At 41.8% G+C, this 14,908-nt stretch overlaps 1 pseudogene; it reads right to left on the bottom strand.

Annotated features, from left to right (window-relative positions):
- Positions 1-5,460: 5,460 nt before the first annotated feature.
- Positions 5,461-13,400, bottom strand: LOC117717045 (ADP/ATP translocase 2-like; annotated as a pseudogene).
- Between the last annotated feature and the right edge of the window lie 1,508 nt (positions 13,401-14,908).

The raw sequence follows: 14,908 nt of genomic DNA, 5'->3' as shown, positions 1-14,908 counted from the left end.
GGACTGGCCAACACATGTGGTATAAATATTCCTGTGGTCAATTCTCGAACTGCTAACATGATGTCGATGTGGAATGAGGAAGACATAGACAGTGTATTATGACATACAGTACACATGTATAATATAGATAGCTTAAAGGAAATAAATTATAGCGAGGCATAGTGAAAACACCCAGAAGCTGTGTGTTCTGAGCGCCTGTCACATCAATTTATATTTATTTAGTAGCACGCTTATGTGATCTAACGTTAAAACATGGCTGTGTTCAGCAGCTGCCTTACACAATCTCTGGGAGACGAGCGGTTGGCTCTTGTGAACCATTCTAGAGCGTCACTGCTGCTTCTGGGTGACCTTGGCCATGCTGTGTCTGCTCGTCCTGACTACAGTGTTTCTACTGATTTCTCTTGAGACCACAGTTCTGATCACCTACAGGAGGCAGGGTGATAGGAGGATAAAGAGGTATACGGGCCAGCAAGATAGTTCAGCTGGTAAAGGGTCTTGTTTGATCTCAGGGCCCATATGATGAACCAGGTTGTCTTCTAACCTCCTTCCCTCCCTCCCTCCCTCCCTCCCTCCCTCCCTCCCTCTCTTCCTCCCTGCCTCCCTACACACACACACACACACACACATGCACACGCACAGAAATAAATTTAATACTAATAAAGAAGTTCTTGTGGCAATATAGCTGACAGAGAAACCTACAGAAGAGTAGTGTATTTTGGCTCTTAGTACCATTGGAGCAGTCGTTGTGGGAGAGAGGGCATGGCAGCTGATATGGGTCTGTCTTGGTTACTGTTCTTTTTTTTTTTTTTTTGGTTTTTTTGAGACAGGGTTTCTCTGTGTCCTGGCTGTCCTGGCACTCACTCTGTAGACCAGGCTGGCCTCGAACTCAGAAATCCGCCTGCCTCTGCCTCCCAAGTGCTGGGATTAAAGGCGTGCGCCACCACCGCCCGGCTTGGTTACTGTTCTATTGCTGTGATAGACACCATGACCAAAGCAACTTATAAAGCATTTAATTGAGCTTACTGTTCCAGGGGGGAGAGTATATGATGGTGGAGCAAAGGCATGGCAGCAGATGGCAAGAGTGGCAGTTGAGAGCGCTCATCTCCATCTGGCTGGAAACAGGAGTCGGTGAGAGCTAACTCAACTGCTGTGAGTCCTTTGAAATCTCCGTCTTCCCCCAGGGATATACCTCCTCCAACCAAGCCATACCTCCTAATTCTTCTTATATAGTCCCACCAAATGGGGAACAAGTAGTCAAATATATGAGCCTACACAACCATTGTCTTCGAAACCACCACAGGCTCCATGTTAGTGGTAGAAGCTTGAGGCTGCCCACCTTCCCATGTTTCCTCACCAGGAAGCAGAGAGCAGAGCTGGAAGTATGGTTGGGTTATAGCCTATAAAGACACACCCCAGGACTCCCCTCTCCATTAACCAGGCCCGACAACCTACACTATCAGAGCCACCACCCCAGGGCAAGTATTCAAATATAAACCTGTGCAGATGGAAGCCAGAACAGCGATGGCATAAACGCACTAGTCATAAATGCAGGCTCTACAGGTACCTTGTAGGGTTTTTGGCAAATTCCTGTATTTTCAAGCATCCCTCAAATATCTCATGTTATAGACCCCTCATATCTTTGCTTCTGCTATGAAGGAAGTGTCCCTGCTGGCTCCTAAGAGCAGTTTCCCAGCCCATGATCTGCAACTATCCCTGGTCCTTAATATCTAAGAAGGTCTTGATGTCACTTCTTGGTTACCATCTTCTTTCTTATTCTCTTCACCTTTGTCAATTTATATCTTTCCCATTTCCTTTGCCTACGTTAGTGGCAGGAGATAGATGAGCAATGCAATTAGGTTTGTTTAACTGGGAGGTTGCTCAATAAATATTGTATTTAAATTTTGTTGAATTGATCTAGGATTCCTAGAGTGTTAGTAACAGCAACTAATCCAGCCGATTAGCAGGCACCTGCTCCTGGCTTATTTGGTATATGTTCTGTTCTGGACCACAAGATATTTCTTTTATGTTCCTTTTTTAAAAGATAAAGTTTGAAAATTTAGATTCATCAAAAATATACAAAACTACACAGAATATTCTCAGACACCATCACCAATACTCCTTATTCCCTCAGAAAAATTATATTTGTAACAATTGACAAATGCTTATTTATTTATTATTACTAGTCAGGTTCATATTTGATTTTAGTCTCATTAGTTTTTGCCTTGTGTCCTTGCACTGTTCCAGAACCCAATCCTGAGTCTCTGATTCCAATCAATTGTTGTGTCTCTCTAGGTGACTCTCAGCTGAAATGATCTTCAGACTTGCTCTGTTTCTGATGACTTTGACAGTTATGAGGACTGATGATCAAGAACAGCATGGCCCTCAACTAGGATTCTTCTCATTTTATGCATCATTAGACTAGGATCATGTATTTGGGGAGAGATTACAGAGATAGAATACTTTTCACATTATCATCTGGTTGCTGCAATACCACTGCAGGGTTCTAAAGCAAACCGCTCGTAGTTAGTGTAGACACTGGGTTAAGGGCCTGGTATCCAACAAGACTTAGTTTCCATGAGTCTGGTGCTCTTCCATCCATGCTATCTTCAGCTAGCTGAAAGCTAAGGATTTCCTCGAGTCTGTAGTGATAAGCCACTCTAACCACTCATAAGATTCAGGAACAAAATGCAACATTGATTGTAAATTGTTATGGTTTGGTTTTTTATCATCTTTAAAAGGCCAGGTGTTGAAGGCTTGGCTGCCAGTCTGTGGTGCTATTTCGAGTTGCTGGAACCTTTAGGAGGTAAAGGCTAGTATGGAAGATAGTCATTGGAAGTACGCCCCGAGAGGGTGCCTTGAGAGCCCAGTTACTTCCTCTTTCTCTGTTTTGCTTCCTTGCTGTTCTGAGGCGAGCATCTCTGCTCCACCATGGGAACCCCAGCACAATCTTCTACCTCACCTCAGCTGCCACAAAGGAGCCAAGTGAGCACGGACTGAAGCAATGAGCCAAAATCCACCTTCCTCCCTCATGGTCTTCTCGGGTGTTCCATCACAACCATGGGGCAATGCTGTGTACCTTTATTACAAAAGATACAGATCGGTATCATCCAAGGGAAGAGACACACAGAGGTGGGTCACTAGGTCACAACTTTACAGCATGGAGCTTCCACGGCCTTTTCAAGTGGCCACACTCTCAGGACATCATTGTGTTCATCACTGGGCTTCCGAGTTTCGGAGTCCAGGATTTATCTTGGGTTAACTTATTTGAATTTCTGACTTTGTTTCTGACTCAGTCTCCAGTGTTTCTCTCCTCTGTGGAAGGTGCTGGGCTGAGCTGGCCTCCCTTGCCTCTGAGTTCCCAGCCTGCTAACTCAGAAAGCCTGGCCCTCGTAGCAGATATTTCTACCATGGCCAGCCTCCGGCCTGGGCCATCTTGTTACAAACTTAGATGTGGTCTGAGATGTTTATAAAAAACAAAGCCACTCCTATTTCTTTGAAAATGTCAAGGAGCCGTCTCCTTTCTAGGAGCCAAGAGTGAAGGCTAGCCCAATTCTTCGAAAAAAAATAGGTTTGTGCTATCAACATGACTTGTCACTGTGGAAGTTAACCTGCCTGACTGAGGTATTGTCTATCAGGTTTTCTCTGTAAAGTTATTCTCTTTCTCTACCCTTTGCACACTGAAGGCCATTGTGTAGGCATTTAGGATGTGGGAAGCTGTGGTAAATCTCCTTGAGGAAAAGGAATCTACATTGACTTCTTTGAGAAGGGAGATTTATGTCTTTTATGTAATAAATGACACCATCCCTTGTTTTATCTATCTGTCTGTCTGTCTGTCTGTCTGTCTGTCTGTCTATCTGTCTTTCTGTCTATCTATACCACTATGGATATATACACATTTTATTAATTGTGCTATAACTTTGTTTTGGACTTTATTTTGTTGTACATATGGTGGTAGTCTTGGGCACTGGGATGGATCCCTTGTTTCTTTGACATGCTCACATCATTATGTTTGGTTTTGCTTTTTAAATTTTATTTTATATTTTTAGTTTATTTTATGTGTGTGTTTGTGCACCACATGCACACAGTACCTGCAGAGGCCAAAGAGGGTAGTATATTCCTGGGAGTGGAATAACAGATAGTTTTTATTTCTATGTGGATGCTGAGACTCAAACCTGGTCCTCTGGAAGAGCAACCAGTGTTCTTAACCACAGAGCCATCTTGCCAGCTCTTGTTTTGTTCTTAAATGCCATTTTCCTTAGATAATTTATGAATATCTGTATTACCCACTTTTCCAAGAAATGCCTCTGTCTCTCTTTCCTTTCTCTCTCTCTCTCTCTCTCTCTCTCTCTCTCACACACACACACACACACACACTTTCTTTTCAAAAGAAATTGGAGAATAATATTATTCACATCATTTTAAAGCCTTTTCTTTTTTTCCTTAACTCTCATTTTAAGCTTTATTCTTGGAGGTAATATTACTAGACAATGCTCATTCCATCCATATTTGGATGTGATTACCAAGATATAAAAATCTGTAAGTTAGAGTCTATCTTTTTGTGAAAAGGAGAGAAAAGAAGAACTTTAAGTAGAAATTGTAGTTTCAAGGATCCTGAGTATTTCTGTTTTTGATAATACTCAAAATCCTTGAAAGGAGTGAAGTTCTTATGTGAAATAGAGAATCTTGCACAAGCATTTATAAGATGAATCTATGGCAAGAAACTAGAAAAACACAATTTTGAGCTCATGGTTTTCATTGCTCCCATTAAAAAAATCTGCCTCACTCTATTTTCTAGGATGACCTTGAAGTCCCAAGCCTTCTGAGTTTTCAGATATGCCCCACCATCTCTCGATTTATCCAGATTTACTTAAGACCTAAAATTGGAGGTCCATTTTGGGGAGAATTATCTCTTAATCATCAAGAAAATGAAACAAATAGCAAATTTGAAAGAGTTTGAATCAAATAATTTTAGAAGGATTCATACTATCATGATTTTATTAGCCTTTTAAAAAGAATCAATCTGTCTGTCTATCTTCTATCTATCTATCTATCTATCTATCTATCTATCTATCTATCTATCTCGTGTGTGTGTGTGTGTGTGTGTGTGTGTACAGAGATCATTGGAGGCTGAATAGGGCATTGGATCTTCTTTGTGTTCTTTCTTTTTTTTTATTGGATAGTTTATTTATTTACATTTCAGGTGTCATCCCCTTTCCTCATTTCTCCTCCTTAGAACCCCCATCCCATCCCCCATCCTCCTTTTTGCTTTTATACCATTTTATTTTACTTTTTTTTGGTTTTGGATATTTTTATTTCTTCAATTTTTTTATTATCAGGAGTGACTGAAATAAAAATATAATTGAGCCCCATCATTATTGTCATTATGGAAATGGCTTTAAGAGAAAACTGGTCAGAGGAATATTATTGCTTCCCACTTATCAACTGGTAAACAGTTGCCATTGATAAAACAGACAAGCCCAGAGAATCTGTCCAGAATGTTCAAGACATGGTGTATTATACAACAGGCCTGTTCTTGGGGAGAACACCTAGGACATAATTATGTGTACTTCTTGATCTCATCATACAAGACAAGCACAAAGGCACCACTCATGCCTTTGAGAACACTGGACTATGCACCCTTGAAAAAAGCCTTGCTTCCTTCATCGCGAGCGATCTTCCGCCAGCAGTCAAGCGTGCCTGTATACATGATATCAGTTCCTCTGCGTCCCGACTGCATCAACATACAACAGCGAGCCGTGTCAAAAGGATAAGAAGTCAGGCCAGCAACAGCAGTGACAGACTGTGCAATCATGCAGCTGATGAAGATGTGAGTATTCTCGGGATCTGGGAGCATTCCCTTTGCAGTGTCATAGATACCAAAGTAGGCAGCTCGGTAGATGATGATGCCCTGTACTGACACATTTAAGCCTTGGTGCAGGCCCTTAAATCCATCAGATTTGTAGATCTTAATCAGACAGCTACCAAGGCTTTTGAATTCCTTTTCAGCTCTAGCTTTGCCCACATCTTCTGCTAGACAAGTACGGGCAAAATCAAGAGGGTACACAAAGCATAAGGATGTGGCCCCAGCGGTACCACTTGACGCCAGGTTCCCTGCAAAGTAGCGCCAAAACTGGGTCCTCTTGTCCACACCATCCAGAAAGATCTGCTTGTATTTATCTTTGAAGGCAAAGTTGAGAGCCTGGGTAGGGAAGTATCTGTTTACATCGGCCAGGTTACCACGCCAGAAGGACAGGACTCCTGTTCCTTGGATATACGAACCACGTAGTCTATAATGCTCTTGTATTGCTATCTGCCCTTTTGCTTGCTGGTATGCTGCACATGCCATAGCAGCTTGACCGGGTCGATGGGTGCTGCCGCCTTCATGGAGATGGCCCCGGCCACTCCACCAGCCAAAAAGTTCTTGGCGAAGGGCACAGTGGCATCTGTCATGTTGAAAGAAAAAAAAGAAGAGACAGGCGAGTGCAGGACAGGACTAGGTTGACAACCGGCTTTGACTCCTGGACTCTGGGGCTTATATCATTTTAATTACATGCATGTATTAAGGTAAGTTCTAGGTTGAAGGTCTAGCAATACGATAGATGCAAATAGTCAAGGAACATGCAAGACAATAAACACAAATAGTCCAAGAACGAGCAAGGCATTAAACACAATTCCATGAACACTCCCGTGATCACTATTTCTAAGGGCTTATCAGGATGACCAAAATATCTGAGCCAACTTCCCAGTCCTAGCCCGAATTGGATCTTTTGAAGCTGGAGTTACAGGTGCTTGTGAATCATCCAATGTAGGTAGAAGTACTTCCCTGCTCAGCCATCTCTCCATGCCTAGATTTTATTCACTTTTTACTCCATCACTTTCACATTATTGTCTATCAATTCATCCTTTTATCAACCTGTTAATTCATCTAAATTGATGAATATCATATAGTTTCTCCTATACACTTTAATATGTATATTAACAACTGGAGCTCAATATATCTATTTATAGCTGTTAAAACATCAATTTTTATACCTAAGCTGTGAAAATATTATTTGTATTGGTATATTTTAACAAATAGATATTCATGGGTAAATCAAACTATAATGATGTTTTAGTTTTGCCCTTTTTTAAAAGTTTTGCATAGAGGGAATCATATTATATATGTTCATAGTTGTTAGCTTTCTCTCACATGTTCTTGGGATTCATATATATTGTCTCACTATCCTTTTGAATGTCTTTTTCTTGAAGAATACAGTACAATTTTCCATTCTTCTATTTGATTCACATCTGAACTGCTTTTTCTTTTAATTCAAGACTACTAGAAACAAAGCTATCATGAGCATTTTTATTTAAGTCTTGTGGGTCATGCATTTTCATTTCTCTCAGGCAGATGTCTGGGATTGAATTGCTAGGTACCAGGATGAATCTTATAACATCAGAATATATTCCAGATTGTTTGTGTTGTTTTCAATTTCTTCCAGAAATGTATGAGACTTCTCTCTAACTCTCAAGGTTAGAGAGTAACTCTCTAACCTTGTCAACATTTGATTTTTTTCATTCCTTATATTCTAGCTATTCTGATGAGCCTGTAGGATATTTTATTGCACTTCCTTGTCTGATTGAAAAGTTTGAATACTGACTGTTCCTGTTGGGCATTCCTGTAGTTTCACTTTCTTAGTTGTTTTAAAAACCTTTGCTTGGGCCAGTGGGATGGCTCAGTGTTTAAAAGCACTTGACACTCAAGCTTCAGGAATTGGGTTCAATCCCTAGAATCTACAGTGGAAGAAGAAAACTAACTCCCGAGGACTGTCCACTAACCTCTACATGTGTGCCATTGTGAGTGTGCCTGCAGCCACGTCCCCTTTCTCTGGCCCATTCTGTTTTCACCTCTGTCTAGCTTGTTCTCTCTGGGCACCCTATCTCCTTGTCTCTGTACAACTCTCCAGATAAAACCGCCCCCACCCAGCACTGGCCCTCAGGTAGCTTTCCTTTCCTCTCTTTTCTCGTTAGAGTTGGGCATATCCTATTCTGTCAAATCTTTCTATCTTTCTCTGATCCGTCACTTTGTCTGCCACTCAATTAGACATCACTTTGAAACATGGGTGCTTCCTTCTACAAATTAACTTTACCTTCCTTGTTTGGGATTAAAGGTGGTACTAAAGCGTGTCTGTATTCCAGTCAGAGGAATTAAAGGTATGTGATAAGGTCGAGTCCCATCACCCCCCCCCACCCCCCTAGTAAATACAGTAAAGAAGAAAATCTTAAGGTTCCAGTGTTATAAAATATCCTGCAACAAGAATCTTGTATCTTAGGATAAAGAGAATTTATAATAGTGTTTCTTTCATTGTATGTTGTTTTTCAGAAAGAATTTGGGTTTACAATTTCTTTTTAAAGTTATTTGAAATTAATTGAATGGGCCAGGCATTCTGGCATACAGGAAGCACTCAGGGAGTAGAGACAGGCAGATCTCTGTGAGACTGAGGACAGTCTGTTCTAGATAATAAGCTCCAGGACAGTTAAGGATACACAGTGAGATTCTATCTCAAAACAACTATTTGTAAAGATAATTTAGACATAAGAATGACACATATTAATGGTGTCATATTGCAGGATGTTTAATTCTGTTTCTTCAAACTGATCTTCATGGTTAAAACATGAAAAATTTTGTCTCCTCAAACATTTCCTCATAGTTGAAACATGGAAAAATCTTGTTCTTGTTTTTTAGATATGCAGTGCAGAGTTGTTGTTTATGGTCACCTTACTGTGCATCCCAGAACTTCCTGCTCCTATCTAACTGCCTCTGGTAACAGCATTCCACTCTCATTTCCTAGGAGACCAACATTTTCTAGATTCTGTGTGTGAATGAGAGATGTGATAGTTGTTTTTCTCTACCTGCCTTAGCTCACTTAACACAAGCACTTCTAATTCCACCCATGTAGAGGCAAATGATAAGATAAAATGATAGAACAGTATTTGGTTGTGATAGGTACCACATTTTCTTCATCCATTCAACTGTTGATGGATACCTAGGATGTTGTGTCTACTTCTTGGCTACTATGGATGGAACATGGCCGTCTCATTGACATTGATATTGTTTCTTTTACAGATACATTTGTCTGTTACTGGGGTTGCTGGATCACATGGTGTCTTTGTTAGGGTTTCTATCGCTGTGATGAAACATCATGACCAAAAGAACTTGGGTAGGAACAGGTTTATTTGACTTAATGTTCCATATCACAGTGCATCATCAAAGGCATTCAGAAAAGGAACTCAAACAGAAAACCCAAAGGCAGGAGCTGATGCAGAAGCTGTCGAGAGGTGCTGCTTACTGGCTTGCTCCCTCCGGCTTATTTGGCCTGTTTTCTTGTGGTTCCTGGGACCAGCAGCTCAGGGAGGGTACCACCCCACAAGGGAGGCTTGGCCCTCCCTGTCAATCACTGATAAAGAAAATGCCCTACAGGCTTGCCCACACCTCTGCTTAGAGGCATTTTCTCAGTTGAGGTTCCTCCTCTCAGATGACTTTAGCTTGTGTTATGTTGACATAAAACTAGACAGCACACATGCTGTGTATACACGGGCATTTTTGAAGACCCTTTACACTGCTTTCTATAATGATGTGCTAATCTTCACTCCCAACAGTAGTGTTCACTGAGTTCTCCTTTCCCCATTTTCTTGCCACAACTTGTTATCTAAAAGATACATTTTTGAAAATAGAAATTTTTAGTGGAGTGGAGTGTATCTTCTTGTGACTTTAATTTGCATGTCCCTGAAGATTAGGAATATTTTAGATGTTATCCCCTTTTCCCATTTCCCCCTCACCCAGGAACTGCCTATCCCATCCCCCCCCTCCTGCTTCTGTGAGGATGTACCCCCACCCACACACCCACTCCCAACTCCCCGCCCTTGAATTTCCCCACACTGGGGTATTTAACCTTCATGGGACCAAGGACCTTCTCTCCCACCTATGCCCTACAAGGCCATCCTTCCCTACATATACAGCTGGGTCATGGGTCCCTCCCTATGTGCTCCCAGGCTGGTGTTTAGACTCTGGAGCTCTGGTTGGTTGGTATTGTTGCTCTTCCTATAGGGCCACAAACCCTTTCAGCTCCTTCAGTCTTCTCTCTAACTTCTCCATTGGGAACCCCATGATCAGTTCAATGGTTAGCTGTGAGCATCTGCCTCTGTATATTTCAGGCTTTGCCAGACCTCTAAGGAGACAGCTATATCAGGCTCCTGTCAGCATGCACTTCCTGGCATTCACATCAGCGGCTACCTTTGGTGATATCCAGGTGGAACAGTCTCCAGACGACACCCTCTTCAGTTTCTATCCCACATTTTGTCTTCATATTTGCTCTCATGAGTATTTTGTTACTTCTTCTAAGAAGGACTGAAGCACCCACACTTTGGTCTTCCTTCTTCATGAGATTCATGCGGTCTGTGAGTTGTATCTTGGTTATTTCGAGCTTTTGGGCTAATATCCAATTATCAATAAGTACATACCATTCGTGTTCTTTTGTGATTGGGTTACCTCACTCAGGATGATATTTTTTAGTTCAGACCATTTGCCTAAAAATTTCACAAATTCATTGTTTTTAATAGGTGAGTAATATTCCATTGTGTAAAAGTACCACATTTTCTGTATCCATTCCTCTGTTGAAGGATATCTGGGTCCTTTCCAGCTTTTGGCTAATATAAATAAGGCTGCTATGAATGTAGTGGAGCTTGTGTCCTTGTTATATGTTGGGGCATCTTTGGGTATATGGCCCAGGAGTGGTATAGCTGGGTCCTCAGGTAATGCTATGTCCAGTTTTCTGAGGAACCACCAGATTGATTTCCAGAGTGGTTGTACCAACTTGCAATCCTACCAACAATGGAGGAATGTTCCTCTTTCTCCACATCCTCGAGCATCTGGTATCACCTGAGTTTTTGATCTTAGCCATTCTGACTGGTGTGAGGTGGAATCTCAGGGTTGTTTTCTTTTGACAAATGTTTATTTAGACCTATTGCATTTTAAAAATTATTTATTTATTTTTGTTTAAAGGCCTTATGCACCCTAGGCTGGTTTTAAGCTCTATTCAGGATGATCCCTATCTTGCTTGGTCCTGAGTAAAGGCTGCAGCTGGGGGATTTCTTAAGATTAACAAACCTCATATCACACAGAACCTAACAGGTTGTGTGGTCAGCATGACTCTGCTCTGAGTCAAGTTACTTTTCCATGTCAATGACCGACAGGCATATTATTACAGCAATAATAGGAAATAGCTGGTGGGCATGGAACAAAATGGCTAGAGCTCTGCTAGGGGGACAGGGCTCAACAGTAGCTGTGATCAATCTTGGTTGTCACCTTAACTAGATCTTTAGTCAATCAAGAGGCATACCAGTGAGCACTCCTGTCAGGAGCTTTCTTTCTATTTAATTAATTAATTAATTAATTAATTATTTTATTTATTTACTTTCTATTTGTTACCCCCCACAAGTCTCCCCTCTCACAGTTCTTCATCCCATTTCCCCTCTGCTTGTTCCCGAGAAGGTGCTTCCTCCCCCTACACTCTTCCCTGGGACATCAAGTCTCTTGAGGATTATGTGCATCCTCTCCCACTGAGGCCAGACCAGGAAGTCCTCTGCTACATATGTGAGGGGTAGGGGTGAGGGGGACAGCTTGGACCAGCCCATTTATGCTGCCTGTTTGGTGGCTCAGTCTCTGGGAGCTCCTTGGGGTCCAGGTTAGTTGAGACTGCTGATCTTCCTATTGAGTCACCCTCCCCTTCAGCTCCTTCAATCCTTCCCCCAATTCTTCCATTCCAATGGTTGGATGTAAGTATCTGCATCTGTCTCAGTCAGCTGCTGATAGGGCCTCTTAGAGGAAAGCCATGGTAGGCTCTCGTCTTTAAAGACACATCATGGCATCAGTAATAGTGTGAAACCTTAGTGCCCTCCCTCTGATGAATCCCAAGCTGGGCTGGCCACTAGACAGCCTTTCCTTCAGTTTCTTTTCCATTTTTGTCCCTGTAATTTTTTTTTAGACGGGAACACTTCTGGGTCAGAAATTTTAACTGTGGGTTGGTAACCCCATCCCTCCACTTGGAGCCCTGTTTGTCTACTGGAAGTGGACTCTTTCAGGGTCTTTTTTTGATCCAATCATTTAAAGTAAGAAGACTTACCCTAAGTGTGTGCCGTACCTGCTGATAGAAGCCCAATTAAAAGGAGATGGAAGATGGAAGCTTTGCTTTTGCCTGCTTATCTTCATTATTGATGGTAAGGGCATCTATCCTGTTGCTGGTGTATTCCTTTACAGATTCGCCAGGTTTCCACCATATGGTGTATACCAGTGGCTCACCAAGAATCATTCAGTCCTTCCATGACACATTAGTCCTGTTGAGGCCTCCAGCCTTGGGTTCTTGTCCTCTTCCATGGAGGCAGCCACTGTTGGACTAGCCAGACTGTATCATATAAGTCAATCTTTAAACCCTCCTTCGATACACGTTCTTTTCTCCTATAGACTATTGACTAACACAGAAGTCAAGTATGACCTTGAACTCTCCAAGTTCTGAGATTACAGGTCAGTACTACCATGCTTAGCCTTTTACTTGGCACAGATTAATCTGGGATGAGGTGTTGCAGTAAATCTTTAACCCAAGAAGGCCCAATCAATAAAAATACAACTCAAATATTATAAATACAAACTGCACGCCTAGATTGGGCAGAATTACCACTACACTATTCCCTATCCATGAGATCCCTTATAACATGCGGTATTTTCAGGCCACGTGCTTCTCCTCCATTGTCCTTCCACCTTCCTCTCTGTCATCCTCCTCCTCCTCTTCCCCCCAAAACTCTTCGATCCACCTCCCCTTTTACTGCCCAACCACGGGCTCCAGCCTTTATTCTACAAATTAAAGTGGGCAGAAGGTTCACAAGAAGTCACCTGTGTACTGATTCACTCTTTATCTGCAGCCCCTCTCAGGAAAGCAGAATTAGCACCAAAATACAAGACCAGGGCTATCCACAACAAAGAGAAACCTCTACTAAGAGAATGCTTTCATCAGATTGCCTGTAGGCAAGTCTGTGGACCGTTCCCTTTTTAGATTTATGCCGGAGGGATCAGTTCCCTGTGAGTGGTATCACCACTAGGTAGGTGGGGGTCGGGGGTGGTGGTGGGAAACACTCCAACAGAAACACTCATGGACAGGGGGTTCAATGCAAAAGCAAGAGGTTTAATTGATTCCAGTGCACTGGGGTGCCCCCACACGCAGGCTAGAGGAACCCTGAGCTAAAACTAAGGGCAGTTTTTATACTGTTTTTTCACAGGATACAAGGGCAGTTTTACAGTCATCTCTTAGACAATGTTATCTACAAAGGCTGTTCTTAAACGGCTGTTGCCTGGTTTTCTGGCAACTCATATTTATACATTATCTTGTGACAATGAATGTTAGCTAAGTCTATCTTGTCTTTGCTCCTGTTTACCCAGGTTTATTGAGTTTCTGTTTACCCAGGTTTATTGAGTTAAGGGCCCAGCTTCTTGATAACCTCTTATCTTAGGCCCTTCTGGAATGTATGTGTAAGTCTTTGGAATGTGCTTATCCTGGATTGCGTATCTGGTGAAGTTAATTTTTAAATTTATGCTGGGACTTGAGATTCTTTCACCATGAGATAGAGCCAGTAAACAGCACTCCTCCATAGATTCTGCTTCAGTTTCTGCCTGAGTTTCTGCCTTGACTTTCTGTTGTGATGGGGGATGGTATGGAGCTAAATGTTCTGGGAACCAAAGCCAAAACAAAACAAAAATAAAAACAAACCTTCTTCTCAAGTTGCTTTTGGCCATGGAGTTTTATCACAGCAATAGAAACCAAATCTAGGACAGAGCAGATAATGGGCTTCACTGTGACAGTCTCATGACTGTACGTGTATCGTGTACTTCAGTCTTACTCCTCATCGCTTTTCTCGGTGCTCCTTTTGCCTCCTGTTCTCATCTTCTCACATATTATCTAAGTTAGTGTCAATACATATCAAGTTGGTGTTAATAATTTTATTGGGAAAATAGTATTATCCACTGTTATTTGTTTTTGGCATTGAGGCTTTAGAGTCCTTATGTTTAATGGATATGCAGTCCTTGTCAGAGTGCAGTTTGCAACTGTTTTTTCTCAGTCTTTCCACACAGATGATTGTTCCCTTTGTTGTGTATGAGCTGGAGTTTGATGTTGAAGAAATCTCAGGTCTCAGACTAAACTTAAAAATTAACTTCTCCAGAGACACGTTCCAGGAGAAGTACATTCTAAAGACTTACACATACATTCCAAGAGAAGGGTCCAAGATAAGAGAATTAAAAAGTTATCAGGAAGCTGGACCCTTAGCACAGTAAACCTGGGTAAACTGGAGCTATGGTAAGATAGACTTAGCTAACACTCCTTGTCATTAAGATAATGTTGCCAAGAAACCAGGCATGGGAGTGGCTGTTTGAGGTCAGCCTTTGTGGTTAACATTGTCTAAGAGGTGATTGTAAGACCTCCCTTGTAAACCCTGTGAAAACTGTATAAAACTGCTCTTAGCTATAGCTCAGGGTTCCTCTAGCCTGCATGGGGTGGGGTGGGGGACCTCAGTGCTCTGGATCATTAAACCTCTTGCTTTTGCATCAAACACCCTGTCTGTGAGTGTTTCTGTGGGAGCACATCTTCCCAGTTTGGATCTCAGGATCCAACAATGTCATTACTCTTTTATCTAATTTTGCTTTTATTTTCTATGCTTTTAGAGTTTTATACAGATATTATTATGCTATAATTGTTTTAGTGGTTTCAGTTTCTGGTCTTATATATAAGTCTTCAGTAAGTTTTAAAAGTAAATTTTCTTTTTTAGGGCTGGAGCTCATGTAGCCCAGGCTGACCTTGTCCTTGGTATGTAGGCAAGGATAGTT

This window comes from Arvicanthis niloticus, chromosome 11 (assembly GCF_011762505.2).
Source record: "Arvicanthis niloticus isolate mArvNil1 chromosome 11, mArvNil1.pat.X, whole genome shotgun sequence".
NCBI lineage: Eukaryota > Metazoa > Chordata > Mammalia > Rodentia > Muridae > Arvicanthis > Arvicanthis niloticus.
Note: the sequence above shows the minus strand (reverse complement) of the source record. Positions and strands in the feature narration are given on the sequence as shown.